This window comes from Echinops telfairi, unplaced genomic scaffold, assembly GCF_000313985.2.
Source record: "Echinops telfairi isolate 266 unplaced genomic scaffold, ASM31398v2 ScPeMD7_44;HRSCAF=162, whole genome shotgun sequence".
NCBI classification, from domain to species: Eukaryota; Metazoa; Chordata; class Mammalia; order Afrosoricida; family Tenrecidae; genus Echinops; species Echinops telfairi.
The window spans coordinates 11103137-11118306 of NW_022103942.1; the positions used below are offsets into that span (position 1 = coordinate 11103137).

The 15170-nt window shown below is 38.6% G+C and overlaps 2 pseudogenes; both read right to left on the minus strand.

Annotated features, from left to right (window-relative positions):
• Nucleotides 1-214: 214 nt before the first annotated feature.
• On the minus strand, nt 215-1753 carry LOC101658913 (annotated as a pseudogene).
• Nucleotides 1754-3784: 2031 nt separating this feature from the next.
• LOC115869756 lies at nt 3785-4009 on the minus strand (annotated as a pseudogene).
• Between the last annotated feature and the right edge of the window lie 11161 nt (nt 4010-15170).

Sequence of the window (15170 nt, forward strand, 5' to 3'; positions counted from 1 at the left end):
AGAACCCTCTTTCCATCTCCATCTGTTGTCCTTCCTTGAGCTGGAAAGAGGCTGGATCTTCTCCCTAAGGGACTTCAGAATGTCTGCTCAAGCTCCCCAATGTACCTTTCTGCTCTAGGCTCCCCCAGTCCCTCCCCTATTCTCCCAGGCAACAGGAAACATCTTCCCACCCAGCCCAGGAAGCCCAGTCTGGCCCGCTGGCCAGTGAAGCTAGCTAGTGGGTGAGGACATTGATGTGGGCCACACAGGCCCCCAACACATCCTCGGCTGTGGTCGTGTCATACTGCTGCTTGAGGTGTCGCCTGGTGGCAGGCTTGTGGGCGAAGCGCACATTGCAGTAGGAGCAGCAAAGCTATGGCCGTGCTCTGAATGCAGGTTGAGGTGGTTGTGCAGCGTGGAGGTCTTTGCGGAGCACTTGCCCCAGATACCACACAAGTGCGATTTAACGCCGGGGTGCATGTTCATGTGGCAGCTGAGGTTGCTGCTGTGGTTGAACCCGCATGTGGAAGTCCAGCTTCTTCACGCCCTGGGACACTTCTGGGTGCTTGGTGCACTGGATGTTCTACAGGAGGCTCCTGTTTGAGAAGCCTCCAGACAGGGGCCCCCGGCTGTCCCCCGCCTCTCGAGCAGCCATGGCCACCGCCCCTGCCTCCACTAGGCCAGAGGTGGCCCCTACACTTGTCCAGCTCCGGAGCAGACCCTCCCCTTCTGCATCCTCAGGCAGACTGTTGCAGGCCTTCACCACACCCTGCGGAGGGCCACAGTGCTGGGGACCACGCTACTCTGGGCCAGTTCTCCGAGGTGGCTGCCCACAGAGGCCCCAATACCTAAGCCCCCTCCTAGGCCTCCAGGGGGTTTGAGCCTGTGCGCCACCTCCAGGGCCAACTCCACCTTGACGGTGCAGATGCCAGATACATCCTCGTCCTCATCCTCGTCTTCCTCCTCAGCCTTCAACTCCAGATCCTCATCCAGAGGAAACTCTAGCTTCACAGGCCGAAGAAGTGGAGGGGGTGGTGGAGGTGGGGGAGGGGGTTGGGGATCCAGATTTGGGGTCCTGGTAGGAGGGAAGTGGGACTTGGTGGTGCTGACCCCACTGACAAGACTGGCCTCACTGACCCCATCTTCCTTGAGGCCAATCTTGGGCTCGATGAACTGGCTGAGGGCATTCTGTCATTTCTCCACCACGTGTTCCATCTGCAGGAAGGAGGCGGCCGTCAGATAGTTCATGATATCACTGACAAGGAATGCCAGTGCGCCTGTGCAGCAGGAGGGAGCCACTATGTGCGCAAGGTGCCCCAGTGAGTCCCAGCTGGTCTCGCAGGAACTGGTCTCGCAGGGATGGCGAGCAGGCAGCCAAGATGACCTTGTGGCCGTGGAACCTGAGGCTGTCAGCCACAAGGGTCACTTCGCAAAATCGCTCCTCTGCCCGGACTTAGTTCATGTTCCGAAATGTAGCAGCCTCATAGCCAGACAACTGGAAGCGCAGGAGCTCCACCCCAGATGCCTTTGCAGTCGGGGTAGACAACCAGGGCTCAGTTCCCGTCGTTGTGTTTTCCCTTCACATTTCCCCACGCCCCCTCCCCCAGTGGAGCACCCCCATCCCCCGGAGGTCCAGGTCCCCGAACAAGCGCAGGCGAGGAGTGCGCGGGTGCATGGGGAGCATGCATGTGGCTGCCTCTGCATAGGCATAAGGGGGAGGGGTGGGGGCGGCTTGCAGTGGCCTTGGTGAAGACTCGGGGTGGAGGAAGGTCATCGTATTTTTAATTGGACAATCGGTAAGGAAGATCAAAGAAGAATTAATTAGTTTGAATTCTGGTGTTGGTAAAGAGTTTTTAAAAAATTAGTTTATTTTTAACAATTTCACTGACATAGAGTTCACATATCATACATCTCAATAGTTCAACCATTTCATAAGTGGTGTGCAACCATCACTACAATTAATTCCAGGGCATTTCTTCTTTCTTCCACTTGTTATTGCTAGCTCCCCATTTCCTGCTAGCCTCCTGTGTCATGTTCCTGTAAATCTATTGACCCAGTTGTTAAGTTTAGCTATAGAGACATATATAGAAAAGCATACACAATCAAGGCACAATACAAACAAATGGCCTAACATCACTGACACAATGAAACAAAAATAAAATCTCAATTGATACTCAGAAAATATTAAAATCTGTAGTAATCTTATATTGGGTCAAGAGGGAGATCAATGACAAGGTATCACATTTTGACCTAATTACCATTACAGTCATCCACCCGAACTATACTGTCTGATAATTAGTCCTTTCCCATCTCTGATCCATAGTCACAGGGGATTCACCAAAGGTTGAATGCGCATGCACGGGGCACCCTATAGATGGGCTTTGGGGTTTCACTGTCATCCAAAGGTTTCTGCAAGCTAGGTATTCAGAATTTAAGCTCTAATACCATTCCCTCCTCCAGGTTTGGATTTTATCATTTCCAGTGCTTGGATTATGCATGCTGATGTGCTTCTTTTGTCTGGATTTAGCTGACATTTCATTTACTTGGCTGCTTGTTTTAAAGATAAGCCTTTAAGTCTTCTGACATTGGTCCCTTTTTGTTTCTTTGATGTTGTTGTTTTTAACAGAGCAGAAAATAGCAAGCAATTATACTTTGGATCAAGAGGGAGATCAAGAGGGAGATCACATTTTGACCTAACTACAAGGAACCCTGGTGGTGTAATAGTTATGTGTTGAACTGTGATCTGAATGGCCAGCAGTCCCAAACCACCAGCACCTCCTAGGAATATTGTGAGGGAGAAAGACTGGGTTTTCTACACCCATAAAGAATTATAGTCTCAGAAACCCACAGTGGAGTCACTATGAGTCAGCATTGACTCTATGGCAGTGAATTTGTTTGTTTGTTACAATTGCAATAATCCACCCTGCAATATACTCTGTAACAAGGCTTTTCCATCTCTGGTCCATAGTCAGAGGGAATTCACTAGTGGCTTAATCCACATGAATCCACATGAGAGACTTTGCAAATGGGTTTTAAACTTTTTCACTATTATCTGCAGCTTGCTGCAAACTAGATGTTCTGAATTTGAGCTCTAATACCACTCCTTACTCCGGGTTTGGATTCTATAATTGATAATTCTTGGATCAGACATGTTGATGTGCTCCGTCTGTGTGGACATAGTTCATGCAGATGATGGCTTGCTTTCAGACAAGCCTTTAAGACCACATACACTATTTTTTCTTTTAGCCAGACATCATCTGGTTTCTTTACCACACTTTGCTACAGCACCTGTATCGTCAGTGGTCACTTCATGGGAGTAGGTATTGAGGAGGGTCATGGCATAAGATTTAATTGTTCTTAGATTGGGGTGATGATTAAATGCAAGCTCAAAATCCATTCATGTATCTATGGGCACGTCCCTGGTTCACTTTTAAGACATCATCATTATTTTATTGAAGGACACTATAAATTATCCCTCTGAGGTATGTGGTCGTTCTATTGATACTATTATTAATTTAGTCCCTGGTATATAATTTATTTATTATGTTTTAAAATTGCTTTATTACAGAATGCTTGTAGGAAGGCAGCAAATGATTTGCCATTTAAAAAAGTTCAGTTTTTCTATGCTGTATAATAAAGGTAATGTAAGAGGCTACAGTTATAAGCTTTTTCTATGGGAATTATTTGCACAGTGTAGTCATTTCTGCATTGCTAGAATAAATTTAAAAAATCCCTTCTATGCTTCTCTTCAAAAAGCGATGAATAACAACAGAAGATGGCATTAAAAACCCTTTCGGGTTCTTATTCATTCTGTAGTATTAGTGCCGGCATTTTCACCATCAGAGGCTACATTTTTCACTTCATCCACTTTAATAATCTCTGTCAGCTCTCTGAATGCAACATCATTCAAAACAAAAGTCCACACATTCTTGAAGAATCTGTATGTATTTAGAGAGCCCTGTATGAGTTAATGTAAGCTCTCCTGAAGACCATTTTCCAAAGTAGTATTTCTGTATAAATGCTATGACATGGCTAAGGTGGAAGAAGTTAATTTTCTTATCCAGGCTTGCACTGACATTCCAGAGGGACTTACAGTCTCAGAAAACCCACAGAGGCAGTTCTACCCTGACCTACCATGTCACTCCGAGTTGGTATCAACATGATGACACCGAGCTTCTGTATTTTGGTACTATACACATCAATTTCACTAATATCATTTATTCATTTCCCTAAAAATATATTTTAAATCCTCTTGTAAACAAACAGCTAATTAAATGACTTTATTGCTAATTTCAATTCTTAATTGATCTATATTTGAACAAATGTGACTACTAAATTTGGAGAAAATAACTTTGAAATCATCATTAATAATAAAGTTGAAATTCTGTATGTATCCCCCCTAGCTCCATATACGGTTATATGAATTCATTGAATCTGTCTGTATTGTGGAATCATGAAATATGTCATATTCCTGAAGAGGGCATTCTTTCCCTTAAATGAGGACTATTTCAGCTACTTTTGATAAATACTTGTTATATGGGGAAGTAAGATGAACTGTATTTTATGTTTTGCTTACCAGCAAGGCCCTCTAGAATGCAGAAGAGAAATATGGTGATTTCTCACTTGTGGATGCACTTTACATCGAACTCAACATATTAGAAGCAAAAATGCCTTTAACTTTTTGTTAGCCACAATACAAAATATCAATAATTGCCTTTTTTGGTTATAGCAATGATATCAAGGTGATCAGATTTGTATAAATACCTCAAAACATCCCTCCTTTCTGGTTCTACAATCTCATTGTGTCCCTAAAGGAGGAATGTATTTGCATCGATCCATGAAAGCTTTCGTGGCAATAAGTGGATTTAGATCATTGTTTTATAAGCAAGGATAAAAGCAATATATTCTAATCACAAAGGCTAAATAAGGATTCTAGAAATTTAACTTGAAATTTTGTCTAAAATTCAAAACAGAAAACAAATATGCCTGCCTCCATGTTCATGAGAAATTAATATATACAAAGCTGTATGATAAATGTGGGAGGGTAAGTAAAACATTATGACTAAAATGATTCCAGCACACACACACACACACACACACACACACACACACACACACACACAGAGGTTTATTCCAAGCAGAACATATTTAAACATGGTTCTGCAATCAGTAGATGACAGCAGACAAGTTTTCTAAGTAATACATTATCTTAGTCTTGTTAGAAGGCCTTTAAAAAGTCTAATCAGAACCGTGGCTTTGAGGGTTTCTGTTGGGTTAGTTAAATTCAAAATGACTGAAGGAGATCATTTTGATAGGTTTTCTCAAATAACACAGGACCAGACTATTCTGCAGGTTTATCGTGAAGAACTTTCAAGACAAGTGAAAAAACACATTGCTGACAAAAAAGCCAGGAAAATTGATCTAAAGATTTTTTTCAAAGAGTTTTCTAAATGTGTCTCTTAATTCTTATAGTGCTAACTTGAAATATTGAAAATAATAAGAAAAATTCCACGTAAAATTCGATAAGCACATTATTTCTAAATATTTCTCTCTTCCTTAGTGAGCCCTCCACCTCAAACCAATAGCACACTTGTAAGAAAAGAAATAAAGGACTCAAATAGTTTGTCCTTTAAAATATAAGCTAAATATCTGCATTGGAGTAGTTTTTTCCATGGCAAATATTTACTTTGTTGCATTTTGAATGAATAGCTTCATACATTCATTTCTGGGATCACATATAGGGTAATATTAACTTTATTTTTTCTAAGATTGTCATAGTAAGGTCCTAGCAACTTTGAAATAGCTCTAATTTTTACACTCAAAATTGTTTTAGATTGGGCAATACATAATGGTAATAATACATAGAATGTCAAATGGTCAACAGTCAAAATAAAATGTTATAGAAATGTTCATTTTCAGCAGAATATATAAGCATACCCTTTATTTTTCTTACTCTACAGAGTTAGAGATTAGGGATTGGGATCATTCTGTAAGGGCTACCTGGGCTTCATTAAATGAAAACAATTTTTGTAGAAAAAAATTAGTGTGCTACATCCATTAAATGAAAGAGGAGAGAAAGCCAAGTTTTTTTTTTGTCACGTTCTATAGTTCTTCAAAAAGTTTAACAGGGTTAGCACATGACTCAACATTTCTCTTTCCTAGGTATACGTCAAAGATAATTGAAAACATACACTCACATAAACACTTATAAATTTTTATATCAGCATTATTCACAATACCCCCAAAGTGGTATTAACACAGATGCCAATCAACAGATGAATGAATAAACAAAGTATGGTATATACATAATAATGAACTTAGCCATAAAGGAAAATGAAATCCTAATACATGCTATGACATGGAGGATCCTTGAAAACGTGGAGTAAAGTAAATCAGATACAAAAAGGAAAATATTGTATACTACACTTTATTTGGAATTTCCAGAAAAGGAAAACCTGTAGAGGCTAAATGTACCATATATACTCAAGTATAAGCCGATCCGAATATCTGCCAAGGCACCTAATTTTACCACAAAAACTGAATTAAAAATATGCTGAAAAACTTGGCTTATACTAGAGTATATATGGTATGTTAGTGGTTGCCAGTATCTAGGAGATGAGGAGTGGAAAGTGACTGCTGACATACAGAGGGGTTTTTTTTGGTAATAATTAATATGCATATTGGAATTAGTGGTGAGGGTTACACAACTTGGTGAACATGATAAAAAATCCATTGATTTGTATACTTTTAACAGTCAATTTTACAACATGTGAATTATTTATTTAAAATATAAGGCAGTCAGTCATTATAGAAGGGGAACTGAATTTAGAAACATTTCCTCAAGTTTAGTATTTTGTTGCCTTTCATTTGTTTCCCTCTGTGATTAAAACAAATCTGATACTAAGATTGGGTCTTACATAATAAAAACAAGTAATAGGGAGACATCTCAACACTTTTGCCATATTCCATTTGTTGGAAACAAAGTACAGGTCCTGTTGCTAGCAAAGAGGATATTGCACTATGGTTTGAACCCCAAGAGACAAGAATCATGTAATTATCTTAGAGGCTGTTTCAGTCATAAACTAAACATGATTCTTGGTTTTTGTCCAAATTGAATGCTTTTTTGAAGCCCTAACTTAAGTAGCTTAAAGTTTTATACTTTTAAGATAAACCCAAATTAATATACATATCCTTTATTACAGATCTCTATCACCATCAAATTTATGAGAACCTTAGGGAGCACTAACAATATTTGTTCCTCACTACTTAATTTTGACTCCATCTTCATTTCGTTTAGACCTTTTGCGAAATGTGGAATCTATCTATTTTGAGCGTGTGCAACTTAAGCAAAATATAAAAAGATGCCCCAAGGAAAACAACAAAAATGATTAAATGGAATGGAAATAAATTCTGTAAAACAAAGTAAAAGTCTTGCAGCTTCTTATTGTGGAGAAGAGAATGTTAGCATACATGTTTTCATTTTGATAATTACCTTATAAGTTGAATATCCCCCCTCTTTTCTTTTCCTTTTTGTTTTTAGTTTTCATTATTATTGCTTGTGATAGGTTTTTTGTCAAATTAGCTAGACCAAGGTTCTCAGTGGTTTGACAGTTAAGGCTTAGAAACCCTTCATGATGTGACCTAAGGAAATGTAATCAACTCGACAATTGAATCTGAATGAGCGGCCAATTAGCTGTAAGAAGATTTGATACCCTTACTCAGGTCACAGCCTAATTGCAATTTAAAGGAAGTCTCCATAGCGGTGTAGTCTGCTTTCAGTACAAGTGGATCTCAATCTCTCTCTCTTGAGGAGAATATAAATAACACATTCGGGGAGAAATGAAAAACATTTGATATACACTGAGCATGTTTCAATGATGCTTTAGGTTGCCTTAACCTAGTTTTCCTTAGAATCGGGGAGATGGTCTATGTCTAGCACTTTCATCCTGAAAATTACACTAAAAGAACAGCCTAATAGAATTACAGTGTAAGGCAAATTAGGCTCTTTCATCCATTCAAGAAGACTGAGCAGCTTTATTGCAAAGTGTAGGTTTGTTTTAACTCTTTAGTTTTCGGAATATAGTAACATTACTTTAAAGTACTCAGGCTTACATACTTCTCAACACAGCCATAAGTAGAAATAGCACCAAACTTCGTCTCCTGAATTGGACATTTTTGAGCGTGAAAAGTGGCTTTATTAAGAAGATGACCAGATTTTAACATTGGTGAAGCGGGACACCATTGATAAAACTCACATCCCGGCGAAATAGCCATATGGCAACTGAACACCGTATACCCTATCTTGTCATGCATTCTTTCCAAAAATTGGGACTTTTTAAAAACACCGCGGGACTCAGGAAACATTGTTAAATATCGGGACTGTCCCACCAAAAGCGGGACGTCTGGTCACCGTATTTATTAATCATAATAGTAGAACCGTGTGCATAAACCGTGTGCATAAAACTGACTCAAGAAAACTCTGGTACAAGCTCACTGCAATTAAGAGCATATACTTGCCTGGTAATAATTAGAAGAAGGGCTAGAGGGAAACAGCTAAATCATAAGCTATTTGTGAGTGAAAATCGGGTCTTAGATTTTGCACCCATAGCCACTAAATTAGTGAGGCACAGTTAATAACAAGTGTATCCTATGGGCCAGACACTGGTTTAAGCCTAGAAAAGTCAAAAGCCAGACTCACCGCCATCAAGTTGATGAGGATTCAGAGTGACCCTCTAAGACAGGGCAGGACTGTCCCTGTAATTTTCCAAGACTAACTCTTTACTGGAGTAGAAAGCATCATTTTTCTCCCACACAGTCTTAGAAGGGAGGAACGAATACTTTCATGATCATTTAAAATCGAGAATCCAGAATCACAGGGCAGTTAACCAATTTGCCCAAGTTTCTACAGACCAGGGATTCAAATTCAAATACTTTAGTAATCTATGCATTTAACAATGATAGTATACTGCCTGATCAAAACCTCCAACCAACCCTATTTCTGTGACTTCAGTTCAGGCATCGGATCCCTCATTTGTATCAGAATAGAATTGTGCTTCACAGTTTTCATGACTGGCCTGTTAGAAGCTCACTTCCAGGCCTTTCTTCCAAGATGCCTCCGGGTGGGTGTGAATCAGCCACCTTTCAATTAGTCTCACTCCCTCTCTTTCTCCTTCCTGCTCTCTCCTAGTTCTCTCTTTGGATTTTTCCATCCTCCTTTAAACCTCTTAGGTTTTTCTTTTATGTGCAATCATGTCAAAAAAAAAGCTCTACTACTTAAGAAAAGAGAAAGTTGTGTTAATCACCGAATTTAATGTTGTCTGAGGTTTTTCTTCTACCTCTTAAGCCAATAAATATTTAGTGCCTACTATATGGAAGAAATTATTCTAAGATGTAGTGTTAGATAGAAATAAGAGGGTGAATAGAATTCCTGAGTTCAACATTTAATATAAAAATAAAATATCCAAATTACTAGGAAACGTGATAAAATATGATACCACAGGAAAACCACAATGTTCTGTATGACAGCGCTAAATCTCTGCAATTAAACTCACAGAACAAGCCCATTTATAATTGTGCAGTGGGTTTCAAACAAGACAAAATCTACTGAAGTCATTCTTATCTTCATTATGGGAATGTGCTCTCCCAACGAATGCCCTTTTCTTGCCATCATCTTATCTTTGAAAACCCTTTCTTGATTTATCCATACATAATTATTCAGTGTATACTTTACTATTGTTAACATCTGATTCATCCTGATTCAAGGTGACCCCATGCAAAATGGAATCAGATCTTTGTGATTTATAGAGTTTTCATTGGCCGGTTTGGGGAACTAGATCACCAGACCTTTCTTCTTAGTGTGTCTGGGTCCACCAATACCTGTCAGGCATCACAGAAGCCAGTAATGACAGATGGGAGGTGGCTGCACCTAAGGTGCATTAGTGAGCAATCAATCTGAGCTTCCTCCACAAGAGGAAAGAATTCTGCTACTGTTCCATCATTGTCACCATTGGACATGGGTCAAGAAGCAGTTTTGTGAATAGGACAAGGGAAAACTTCATGGTTTAAAACCAAGAAAGGTGTGTGTGCATCTAGGTTGTATCCTGTCACCAAACTTCTTCAATCTGTATGCTGAACAAATAATCAGAGAAGTTGAATTATAGGAGAAAGAATGCATATAAGGATCAGAGAAAGGCTTATTAACTATCTGTGATATGCAGATGACACAATTTTGCTGGCTGAAAGTAAGGAGGACTTAAAGCACTTATTGATAAAAATCAAGGATTGCAGTCTTCAGTAGGGATTAGTATGGATTACAACTCAATATAAAGAAAAACAACATTCTCATGACTGGATCACTAGGAAACATCATACTAATCATCATAGTAAATGGAGAAAAGATTGAAGTTATCAAGGATTTCATCTTGTTCAATCCACAATCAATGCTCATGCAAGCAGTAGTCAAGATATCAAACACCACATTGCATTGGGTAAATTTACTGTACAACATCTATAAAATGTTGAAAAGCAAGGATGTTACCTTGAGGATAAGGTGAGCCTGACCCAAATCATTGTGTTTTCCATTGCCTCATATGCAGGAGACAATTGAACATTGAATGAGGAAGACCAAAAAGGAATCACTGCCTTTGAATTATGATGCTGGAGGAAAATATTGAAAGCACTTTGGACTGTCAAAAGAACACACAAATCTATCTTGAAAGAAGTATGACTAGAATGCTCATTAAAAGCAAGGCTGGAGAAACTTTGTCTCATGAACTATGTGAGGCAGGAAAAATGAAAACTCTCACAAGATGAACTGACACAGTGGCTACAAAAATGGGCTCAAACAGAACTACAGTTGTGAGGATGGCCCAGGTGTTTTGCTCTGTTGTACATAAGGTTCCGGTGAGGTGAAACCAACTCACTGGCACCTAACAAAACCAACCACCACCACCACCACTGCCCTCTAGTGTCGATTATGTCAGGCCCAATGCTGGGATTTACAGCATCACAGGGTGTTTTCCTTGTCTTTGTTTTCACCGGATCAGTCTGTAAGTAGGAATCCATAGATTGATGTATGTGTGCTGAGGATCTTCCTAAAATTGTGTGGAACATTTTCTGTATTTGAACATATATTCTTTTTTCTGGAATAGTCAATAGGACCGATGGCCTTCATCAGATTTTCTAAGAGGTTTCATGTGTCACAAGAAGTACCCCCACCATGCTTTTGAAAAATCATAAACTCCAGATTCAGCCACCTCACGTATGGAATATGTGACTTACCTATTCAGGCTTGCTATCCTCTCAGGTTTATTGTGAAAATCAAATGAACTGGATTGTGTAACTCATATAGTACAGTTCCAAGTACCTAGAGCATGCTTCCTAAACACTAAGGAGAAAAACACAGTATTTTTTTTCACACATAAAGCACCCACATAACATTAAATAGTTAGGTGATATGATTATTTTCTAAAGCAGCGTTTCTTAACCTTGGCGCTATTTCATCTCTGCACAGGATAAGTCTTTGTTGTTCTAATTGAATAGAGTTGATCAACACATCGTGGCATAATGATATACCTTATTCAGCTCCCCATTTCACAGTCAAGGGAACCAGGTTGCTGTGTTGAGGAGACTGATTTGGAGTTGGGATTAGGGAGCACTCCTTACTCCTTTTCCAGTAGGTGATGATCATGCTTCATGAGTCTAGAAAACGTGGTTCAGAATCCTAGGTTGAGTCATTTAACAATCTTTAGACATTTAGAAATATCCTCTATTAGTTCAGAGAATATTTAGGCACTTCATAAGCAAGGACATGGCTTCTTAGCAATCACAGGCTAACTCAAATAAACCAGCAAGCACACACACACACAATACTAACAACAAAATATTAAACATTATATCATAGAGACATAATGTTCTTCCAGCAGCATTATAGAAACATTTATACCTAACAGATTTACTTCCAGAAAGGCAGTGTGCTGAAAATTTATTAATCTTTCACAATGTGAAAGGAACTACTGAAGAGTTGTGTGGAATGCCAAAATGCTATAGAACTCTCATAAATGCTGAAACATGGAAAAATCTAGAATTCCATATTTCTAAAATGGTACTCATTGGCTTCTAAGTAAAGGAGCATATGGATAGATGAATAAATAACTGTCGGTCATGAAATGTAGTTTTACTATTTGGACATGATACAATAAGAAAGTATATCATCCTATATATTTTTTTAAAGAAACATGCATCCAAAAGCAGCTAGGCTTTCTTACTTACTTGGTGCACACTGATAACATGATGTATAAACTATTTTAATTATGAACCTTTATCAGATGGTACTCTCCTATTTAATATATGGATTAGAAAATCAAGTGAGTATAATTTTTAATTCTCCTAGGATTTGTACCACCCTATGATTTCTATAATAAAAGATTAAATTGACAGGATAGAAATGTTAAACCCACAGTTAAGCTGTATGCCTACAAAATTTACTGCTTCTTTATGCAAGAGTCCTAGGCAGTTAGGATTCAAGGTCATATTGTAAAATAACAATTTGGGGGAGAAAATTATTCTAGTGTTTTTGAAAGCTTCACTTTATTTGCTACCATGAAATGCATTCTCATAGTTTATCATTAATCTTTATTGGTTGAGATAAATTGACAGAAGACTTGTTATGTGCTGTGCTCTGCATCTGATAATTTTCAAAAAGGGAGTATGGGAAATTTTCAGCAGTCGATTAGAATAAATTATGAATACCATGCATGTTGTTTTCATATATTTTCAACAGTATTGCCACACAATAATTTTTTAAGCAAGTTATATGTCTAGGCCATATGACATATATATATATCTATCATTCAAAATCAGTTATGACTCTTACTTTGAGTAATATTGGTTTATCATGAAAATGTGCCAGGAAAGGTAGAATGCCTTTAGGACATAAATGTATTCTGAGTGTAAAATTCATTGTGACTATAGAATGAGCAACATCAACCTATATATGGAGTTATATTCTTATGACCTATAGCATATTTGAACCAGAGTTGGCATTTCAGGTTATAATTTTTTAAAGTTCTCCTTAAAAGTTCTTTGGAGAAAATAGTTTCTATTATCTCTCTGAAATATGGTATCTGTTCATATTTAATAATAGAGAGTTCTTGAATTTGTCAGCATAGAGATATGCAGACAATTTTATATAGATAACTAGCATGTTTTCTGGTACTCTGTTTTCAATTTGAGGTTCTGCTCTAATCTTTGTAGTGCTTGCCTTACACATACAATCAGCAAAATATATTCATGAAATCTGAATAAATGCAAAAACTGTTAGTCATCTGGATGTGAAAACATTTAATATTTGATAAAAATTAATCTGTAGTCACAGTATCTGAACATATGCTAATGGTTAACATAATGGAACCACAGAATTTCACACTTGAAAAGTTCCTTAGAGAGCATTCAGGGCAACCTTTACATTTTTCACATAGAGAAACTGAGGCTTAAAGAGGAGAAATGGTGTTGTCAATATCGCAAATAATGCTCAACCCTAATTTTATCTTGCTATTGTACAGAAGTAATCCACACATACAGGGCATTAAGAAAAGGATAAAATACTGATATAATATTACTATTGAGATCATCAAGCTGTAGACGTTTTAAAGCGAAGATACAGGAAGCACCTGATACGGAAATACTTGTTGCTGAGGCTTTTTTTTGTCATCTTTATGGAATCCAGGCTCACCAACCCACTGGAGTTTTGTAGAGGCTATGGAGATAAGTACAAAATAAGTACAAGAACGCGAAAGCTCACTGCAGAGAGAGAGAGAGAGAGAGAGAGAGAGAGAGAGAGAGAGAGAGAAAATGGAGCTACAGATCATAGCATTGAATTTATCCATATGAAAATTCTAAAGGAGGAACATGATAGAAAGGCTCACAAATGTAGAAATAAGGAGAAAGAGAAGAGGCATAGTGATGTTATAAGGTGTGATGGTTAGGAATTATGTCAACCAGACACTCCTAGCTAAGGGTAGGAGTGGAGCACAAACTACAAAGTGGAGCGCAACCTGATGATACCTCATTGGTGTCTTAAGTCTGAGTGGGGTCACATGCTCTTTGGCCCTTTGAGTTCTACCACAGCTGAAGCACAGTTCCTTGATCATCTGTTTCATCAGCTTCTGATCCCAAGAGCTGTCAGCTGACTACTGTTGGTGGATTCATTCAGCCAATTTGGGGCCCCTGCATCCACCAGCCTGTGCACCATACTGTGTCTGCTTCATTGTCCTACTTCTCTTTCATCAGTCTTCATAAGTGAAGAGAAGCAGACTTGAACCAGACTGGACTTACCTATTTTTACAACTGTGTAAAACATCTCTTGCTATAAATCTTTTTCTACATACAAACACGCATAAGTGTCACTGGTTTTACTTCTCTGGAGAACCCAGTCTAACATATAAGGATTAACAGTGAATGTTCACTGATATAATTCTTGCCTTCCATATTGGAGAGCCAGGTTTAATTTGTAGTCCATGCACTTCATGTATACCCACCACTTGTCTGTCAATGGAGGATTGTGAGTTGCTATGATACTGACTAGGTTTTAACAGAACTTTCAGACTAAGTAAGGATAGGAAGAAAAGTGTAAGGACCTACTTCTGAGAATCAATCAATGAAAACCCTATGGATCACAGTAGACCTATCCACCACCGATCATGGTGATGGTGCAAGATCTGGCAGCTTTCTTGAATTGTGCATGGGGGCCCGCCCAATGTAGTTAACAACAACAAGTTTTATACCCATATAATAATACAATGATCTACATTTTTAGATTTTAGAAGAGGAAAACAAAAGTTGTTACAAAATGTTGAGCCATGTAGCCAAAGACACTACAAGGGAAATATACCTAGCCAGCTTAACAAACCAAGAAAATGATAAGACATAAAAACAGAGTAGTCAAAAGCCAAAAACCATAAAAATCAATCTGATTTGGGCGGACCTTTAGAGTAATCTTGTCACTGCTCTAATGCCCACACAGAAACCACAAATAGATGATTGCCTCATTTGGACTAAGGGATATCTGAATAGGGTAAAGAGTAGATGAAGACAGAATTGTTTCAAAACAGTTCTTAGATTTGTGACCTTAGATCAGTGGTTCTCAACCTGTGGGTTGCGACCCCTTTGGGGGTCGAATGACCCTTTCACAG